At 33.3% G+C, this 8,335-nt stretch overlaps 1 pseudogene; it reads right to left on the reverse strand.

The window, feature by feature from the left end:
• The window catches only part of LOC106474078, a 26,292-nt pseudogene that overhangs the window by 11,503 nt on the left and 6,454 nt on the right, over positions 1-8,335 (reverse strand).

An 8,335-nucleotide genomic window follows, 5' to 3' on the forward strand; every position in this document is an offset into this window, starting at 1 on the left:
TATAACTGTTCCTGGTCAAATTTCGTATATTTTCCAGTTGATAGTGGTTAGCAAAATTACAGTTTATAGCTCACACGGTTATAACAGTTTCATAGTAGACCTGTCTCTGTTGTCTTTTGGCGCGATGTCTTGCTGTTTTTATAGGCGAGACACACTATAGTACCTTCTAATAATAACGGATACGGAAATGGAAAATATTGTTGATTCTTGCTCACGAATGTTCTACAATCTTGGAGAATTGGCGGGAGTTTCACCATACGTACTAACACGGTAAACTAGACACGCTCTCAAACATAAACTTATTCGAAACAAACGTTGACATTAAAATAAATACATAACAAATTCGTTATATGCAACACGTATCTGATAATATAAGTTACGCATATTTCTAAATACAAATTCAATCCAAACAACGTTCATATTAGAAATAAATACATAATAAAAAATTCGTTACACTTCAGTATCTAATAAAGCCTCTATACATCTTGGTACTAAACACACATTGATATACATATGGATGTTTTGATCTCAGCATATTACATAATAAGTTTATGCATTTACTTTTCTATTTAGCTCCTACTGGTCGTGAATTTTGCTCTGGAAAACAGTCATGAAAAATTTAGCTGTGATCTCACGTTTGGAGGGCCATATTTTAATGACCAAAAGGCGCAAAAACATTTTTATGAAGTATTCTTAATATCTTATACAATCTACGTAAATGTCAGATTCTAGTAAAACAGTGAAATTAATCAATTCTCAGTAGTCGAGCCCCCAGTGGCACAGCGGTACGTCTGCGGACTTACAACGCTAAAATCCGGGTTTCGATACCCGTGGTTGGCAGAGCACAGATAGCCCATTGTGTAGCTTTGTGCTTAATTACAAACAAACAATCAATAGTCGATTAAAAATTGTAAAATAAAGGTATATTTACCCACGAGTCACTTGTTAAATTATAAAATATACTTTTCAATAACAAACTTCCCAATAATCGTTTTGAAGTTTCTGGTGAAAATATGCATTAGAAAGTTGCATTTGTTTTTAATTTTATGAAACTTTATCTTTTATTAGTTCATATAAAATTTACATTTGTCGTATTGGTTATTAATGATAAAAATTCGAAAACCCTCTAATCCGATCGCTTTCAAAAAATGAGCTTTTCCTTATCAGGGGCAAACTAGGATCATTAATTATTATACCATATGGTACTATTATTGAAGAATTTACATTTCCAATACTTAGGAAATGTGCTTATGCTGCTTGAACTATGATGTTAGACAATTAGAAAAATTACTCTTGTTGAATTGAGCTGCAGAGATCACATTGTTTAGAAGCAGCATTAATCATTGTCATCTCAATGGTCACAGCGTATAGCAGTTTCATAAGTCGTTGTTGTCTATACTGGTCACGCTCTTTTGTAACTTCATTGGTCTGTCATCCATTATGGTTACATTTTTTAAACAAATTCATTGGTTGTTATTTCTAATGATCACATCAATTAGTTACTTCACTGGTCCGTCATCTTTAATGGTCATAATGTTTAGCAACTTTACTGGTTGTTATTTCTAATGATCACACCATTTAGAAACATAATTAGTTGTTATTTTTAATAGTCACACCATCCGACAACTTCATATTAATCATTGTAACCTCTAACGATCATTCTGTTCTACAACATACGTCTATCGTATTGATCTCCGATGATAATGAGAAACGTTATACAAATGCCATAGCAAGTCAACATGATGGATATCGCTGAAAGCTGCTGGGCTCGTTTGCCGCACATGGACATCAAGACGTCATGGTAGGTGTTGTCTTGATTGATATCCGAACAGTAAGCCAAAACAATCATTGTGCTCCCCAGAAGTAGTACCATCAGCTGTAGAATGAAGACAAAAAAAAAAAAACAGTCATGAAACAACAGTAGCGACACCAGCTTTGAGTAAAAAGAACAATTTAAAAAACGGACGTTAACCATCAGACACTAAAAGGTCACCACAGTCATGAGTCACATACTGAATCATCAACTCTGAAATGCAGAAATCTACAATGTAGATATAAATCAGAAAAGCTCAAGCTGCAACTTAAGACAGGTAACTTGGTAATTTATCTACTAAAAATAGGTGTTTACAATATTTTCGAAACTATGTAGTTACATTAATGAATGAAACAGATTGAGAAGTTTTCGAAATGCAACAATCAAGGGATGTAAACATAAGCATTAGGGTACTTTGTGAATAACCAGTTGTTTCCAGTTCTTCCTGGCGTCTTTTCATAGCCATTATATTAAAGAAACAAACTTTGCTTTCCATTAAACTGAAACGACAAGTTACTGATCAATAGCGTTTCTAATTCTATGTTCTTCCTTCACCAATTTCTAACATTTTTATACAGAATACAAATTAATGTAATCATGATTTTACATATATGATTATGCAAAAGTCGCGCACCACTATCCATCCCGGTAAATTTCAACAAAAGAATAATATCTAAACGAGGTTAATAATATCACCATCAATTTTTGTAATACCAGAAATACAGTTAGAGAAACACAAATAATACTCAGAAAAAAAAAATAATATAAAGGGTGGGAATCAGAAACATAATTATAGTACACTACCTACCTTTCCATTACCCTTTATAATAAACAACACGAGTTGTTGCACAGGTTTTACAACGTATGGTTATTTACATCCTATTGTAATCAATATTTGTTTCATATATTTCCACAAACTGACTGTCAATTCGCTAAATGCAAATAAAGCAGGAACGTATAAAAAAAACTAGACTGTATTAAGTCTGCTAAATTATTTGTTAGTGTTTCAAAACAAAAGGTAAAAAATACTAAGTATTAAAATGCTTTCTACTGGAATTCCATCATTTTATTTGAATTTGTTCAATGAATTTAATAGAATATAAGTACAATAAACATTGTCGTAACACTGCATATATCTTGACAGAAATAACACTGTAAATTTCCTATCAAAGTCAACAGGATTGTATCGGCTCGAATAACACTGGCCAACAAGTTATTTCCATCAGGTATAATGCTAGGTGTGCTAGATAGTTCTTAAGACGCTGATTTCAAATGTGTTTTTGGTTTTCTTCTAGCACGTCAAGTTTTCGTGATGAGACCGATCAAATTTGAAAAGTTATTATATTTTAAGTTGTTGTACATTTCTTTTTTCATAAGTGTGTACTGTATAAATTTAACCAAGTGTATGATGTGTATAACGTTTATGGGAATTATACTGAAAAACTAATAAAGTTGTAACATTAACTAGCCTAATGTGTGAATATTACCTAAATTGTGCTGAAATTAACACCAATCATAATTCGATAACTAGAAGAAAATCGAAAACAAATTTGGAATCAGCAGAACTGGTCTAGAAAAGTGTGTGTACATCTTTGATAAGAGAAAAGAAGTTCGATTGTGTCGACCAGTGTAATCAGAGGTGCCACCTATATCTTCTGCATGCAGTAATGGATGCTGATCTCTTGATGTAATTTTATTTATGATGGGAGAAACTGAATGAGAGAAACTATGTGAATATAACAGCCCATAACTATTGCAACCGCCTATATCTATTGCATTAATGCCACGCCGAATTGAGTTGAATAGAATTGGCAGAATACTCTAGCTACAAGAAATACAACTTGCTGGATCCACGCTTTGACTTGAATTTTGCACGTAGGGTTAACAGAGTATCATTTTCCTTACTGATCGAAATATGCCAAAGTCCAGCTTAAGAAACATGTTCACAAACATAAGAGCATCGTCTGCTAGGGAACTGCGTACTGACTGCAAGAGAATGGAAGGTTTCTTTTAAGATGAATAGATAGCAATGTGTCAAAGGTTCATTGACTGACAAAGTGTACATGTTACATAAACCAATTGGATAAAAAAACAACAAAATACGTGATTATACGATTGGCTATACAGATAATACTGTTTTCGCTAACTTGATTTCTTGCTTTTATTGAATATGGTGTACCTTGTCTGACTGATATGTTAATTTCCATATTGGTCTTGTCAAATATTAACTATAAAAAGTGTTATACAAGCATTACTGTACTTAAAACAATCTTGTCACTTTGTTTAATAATGTCATATTTTGAGTCATAAAATGTTGGGTGCACTCAGTAAGCTTAAGTACTGCGCTGTATAGAAAATACTGATCTAAATATTAACGAAAGACGCACAATAACCATATTTCTTAAAATGAACCAAAATGTTTTTACTTACTGTAGTATAGTGCTTGAAGATACTGTTAATTGCAAAATAAAGGTACAAATAATTAAGTCATTTTTACCAGTTTCTGTAAGCGCTTTACTTATATTATGCTATTTAGTCCTTGTGTATCGTTATATACTTATTAGTAGGTATTTAAATAGATTAACAAAAACCAATCTAAGAATTACTCTTATAAAAAAAAAATCCATGAACAATTATATAAAGTACTGGGAAAAACAGTGTTAAATGAAAATAAAATGAACATAGACAGTGGCAGTGAAGAAGTTTCGAGAAGAAAAAATTATTAAACTTTACGAGATGTTGTGTGGTAGATAACGTCGCGTTCAAATAACTGCACATATGAATACGAACCCCAAACTGTTCTAAACCTTTAAGTTCTGTATATCACAATACAGGTCCCAAAAAGTTTTCCTAACGACCCAATTTTCCTATAAACCGATTTCTAGGAAGTATTCTGAATCATAAGTTAAGATAACATGTTATTTAGTTTACGTTTGATAAAATTTGTTTATATGTTGAACGGCGTATTTTCAACCTCATAATGAAGTACATTATCATCAAGTATTAATTAGGTATTTTGTACTAGTTTTTGAAATATCTTATTAACCATACAACTGCGAGAATACACGAACTTGTTTGACATACACGTTTCAAATAGTTTAGTTTATTCCAGTTAAAAACGTGAAACTTTCATGACCCTAACCAATAAAGCTTAGCGAGAGGTCCAAAGGGTTACAAAGTGTTGGCTGTATTACATTACACTGTTGAACAAGCTCTTTAAATGTAATCATCACACAACAAGACAACCGGTTTTTTCCAGTAACTACCGCCTGGCTTTAACCACGATGTTGTGAATTACACCCGTGTTGCATAGAATTAGCTGTGGGGGTGGAGGTAAAAAAAATTTCCTAGCTTTTCCTTGTTCCAAGTTCCTTTAAAACACAAATTACATTAGCCAAGCTCTGCTCAGGTTTCTTCCAAACACAGAAAGAAGTTATAAAGATTGGGATGGCATTAAAGCTCGAAAGTTACTAAAGGGTAGGCCTACTTCTGTGAATTTACCAGCAGCAAATTGAATATTATTCATTTTGTTACACTTACTGTAGGAGACCAACATCTTCCTCTTGACTGTCTTCCGTAGAGGGAGATGCTGCCAGTAGAGACGAGAAAACGCACCCATATGATACAATTTAGATTTATTTTCTATTTGCACTATAACATCTTTATAATAATATGGTACTAAGGAGGGTAACTGCATTACCCAAGATTAAAAGCGAGAGGTGAACAGTAGTAAAACTTGAAACGTTGTAGGTTTAAGCATCTATGATCCAGGATTGCAAGTCTACTAGTTCTTCACGCACGTTTCCTTTTTTGATGCAAATATCTTTCTGCTGTTTTATGCAATTAATACAACTCTAGTGATAACTTTTGTATTTGTTGTGCGATGTCTGTTGTATTTATACATGTACTTACCACTTGTATACATGTTGCGAAATACACACCACCTGCTCTGTCATAAGCTGACGGATAGTTTAACAACCCGGAACCAAGTGCTGTGTTCACCAATAAGAAGGCTGCAACAGTCCAACTGGTACCTACAAGAGAAAAGGCACATTGCTTTGCTATTTACAAAATTAACAAAACAAAGCAGAACCAAACCTCAACTTTATATAGATGGGTCGCTCCTCAAAGTCGCCACATCTGCAAAATTCTCAGGATTAATTTATGATTCAAAACTAACGTAGATTGAACCTATTAAGCGTATCAAAAATCGGTTCTGATGTAGCGCGAGTCTAGCAGGTAATAATCAAGGAGTTTCATCAAACACCACACTCAAAATATATAGAACATACATCATCCCACTCATAGAATACGCCTGCACGGTTAAACGTTTCTGACATACAGATAGAACATCTAGAGAAAACACACGTAACGAATTTGTTATGTATTTATTTTAATATCAACGTTGTTTAAATTAAGTTTATATTTAAAAACATGCCTAGCTTGTAGTGTTAGATATGTATTGCAAAACTCCCGTCTTTTCTCCAAAGTTGTAGAAGATTCTCGAGAGTATGAATCAACAATATATCTATATATGTAAACGTTTAAATATAGCTCAGTATTGTTATTTAAATTCTTATGTAAACCTCCCCACGCCTATAAATACAACCAACGCGTCGTGCCAAAAGAGGAGTGTCTATTAGTAGTTCGCTATAATCAGTTTGCTATAAACTTCGAAAGCTACAACTGATTTTTATAACGCTTATCAATCGGAAAACTTAGGATATTTGACCAGGAATATTTATAAATTTTGAACGTTACAAATCGTTTAATTTCAGTGGATTCTCATCGGACATTAGTATTTTTACGAAAACACATAAATTCATCATGGAGAGCTCAGCGTGTGTGGCCAAGGACAAAGCTAGCTAGATTCCCGGCGAATCGAACTTGCATCAACTCCTAATTAACTCGATCATTGCAAACCCTCGATAAAATATCAAGAGAGTTCCAAACTAGAAAGAAGATTTTACATTGTTTGTAAGTTTGTGAAACTTTTGTTTATAAATCTTTGTTTGTACTAACTATTTGTAATAATTATTATTGTAAGTTGTATTGTTGTGTGTATATTAAAACGTATTTGTGTTAAAAAGCAACTATGTATCAAACTTGTTGGTAAATATCGTAAATTGACTAATACATCGGCGTATATTTAAATACTAAATCCAAAGTACTGTTACGACAGCGGAAGTCACGTGAATCTTGTTGCGTGCATGATAAGTTTCTCGAATTATGGGGGAAGTTTGTTCGAGATGCCCCCTTCGTTAGTGTATAAGCCTGGCAGTGAAAGCCAGCAGAGATAAGAATGAAGAGAGTGCAGTAGTTACTTTGAGTTCCGTGTAATTTATGATTCTTTTAGTTTCGAGCTAGTGAGCCGTAAAGTGCGTGTGTGTTGCACTCGTCGAGAGTGAAGTTATCGAGACTGTGAATCGCTGCGATTTATAGCGTGTATTATAAAAGTTGTTAAGTTTAAAGTGACGAGAAACGTACTAATTGTGGAACATCTGTGTACTAAAAGTTTGTATCGTGGAAGAATAAACTGGTTTAATCAAGAAAGGACTTGTATCGCTGAAGATCCTCGGAAAGAATTTCTACCAGAAACAAACAAACAAGCAGATACGTAACAGTACGATTTAACTACTAAATTTAAATTATCAGTTAACTCGGTTCGGACTATTCGAAATTCTAATACATAACACATAAAAGCCTAAAAGTCCCCCGTTCAACAAATTTAACCTTTTTACATACACAAACAAACATTCCTTGATTATCTGACGACACGTTGAAAACTTGCTCAAATACTATAAGAAAAATAAACAAAATTTTTTCGATACATTTATGAATTTATTTTAAAAAAGGGTTTGTTTTATGTATACTAAAATAAAATTATTTGTGTATATTACGTTATTACTGCAATGAACTGTAGTGTGAACGCAGGACTTTGTGTAAACCTGCACCAGCGATTTGTGTGTAATTATGTAAAATTGATGATATCAGCAAATAATATCGACCAGGCTTTAAAAAGGGAATGCACAATTTTAATTACGGAACTAAGAAAATACCTAGCATTGTGTAAGTGTGGGAAGTATCATTGGAAAAATTACATGTGGATAAATAAAACTTCAGCCACCTGGACATAAAATCATTAACGCGGAGCCTGTGGAGACATCCAGCAGTGTAAGCTCGACCAAACTAAAATACCAAGAAGCTGAGTTTTAAACAATAAAAATCTAGTGTTGGGGGGGGGGGGAGGAAGAGGTCGAAGGTGCACCTGATCCTCCTAGGTCCAACAAAATAGGACCTAAAAATCCGATACAGCGAATACTTACTTCCAAATATTTCAAGATAACTTATATTTGGATAAAATACCCGTTTCATTAAGACCTTATTTAACATGCTATATTTAGAAAGCACTTTATCACGAAACCTAAACTAGTAGACGTTAAGTAACAAAAGCAGTAGTTGTAGGATAGACTACCAAAAGTAAAGTTTTTAAATAAATCAAAATGTGATCAGTAACTAATA

This window comes from Limulus polyphemus, unplaced genomic scaffold (genome assembly GCF_000517525.1).
Source record: "Limulus polyphemus unplaced genomic scaffold, Limulus_polyphemus-2.1.2 Scaffold136, whole genome shotgun sequence".
NCBI lineage: Eukaryota > Metazoa > Arthropoda > Merostomata > Xiphosura > Limulidae > Limulus > Limulus polyphemus.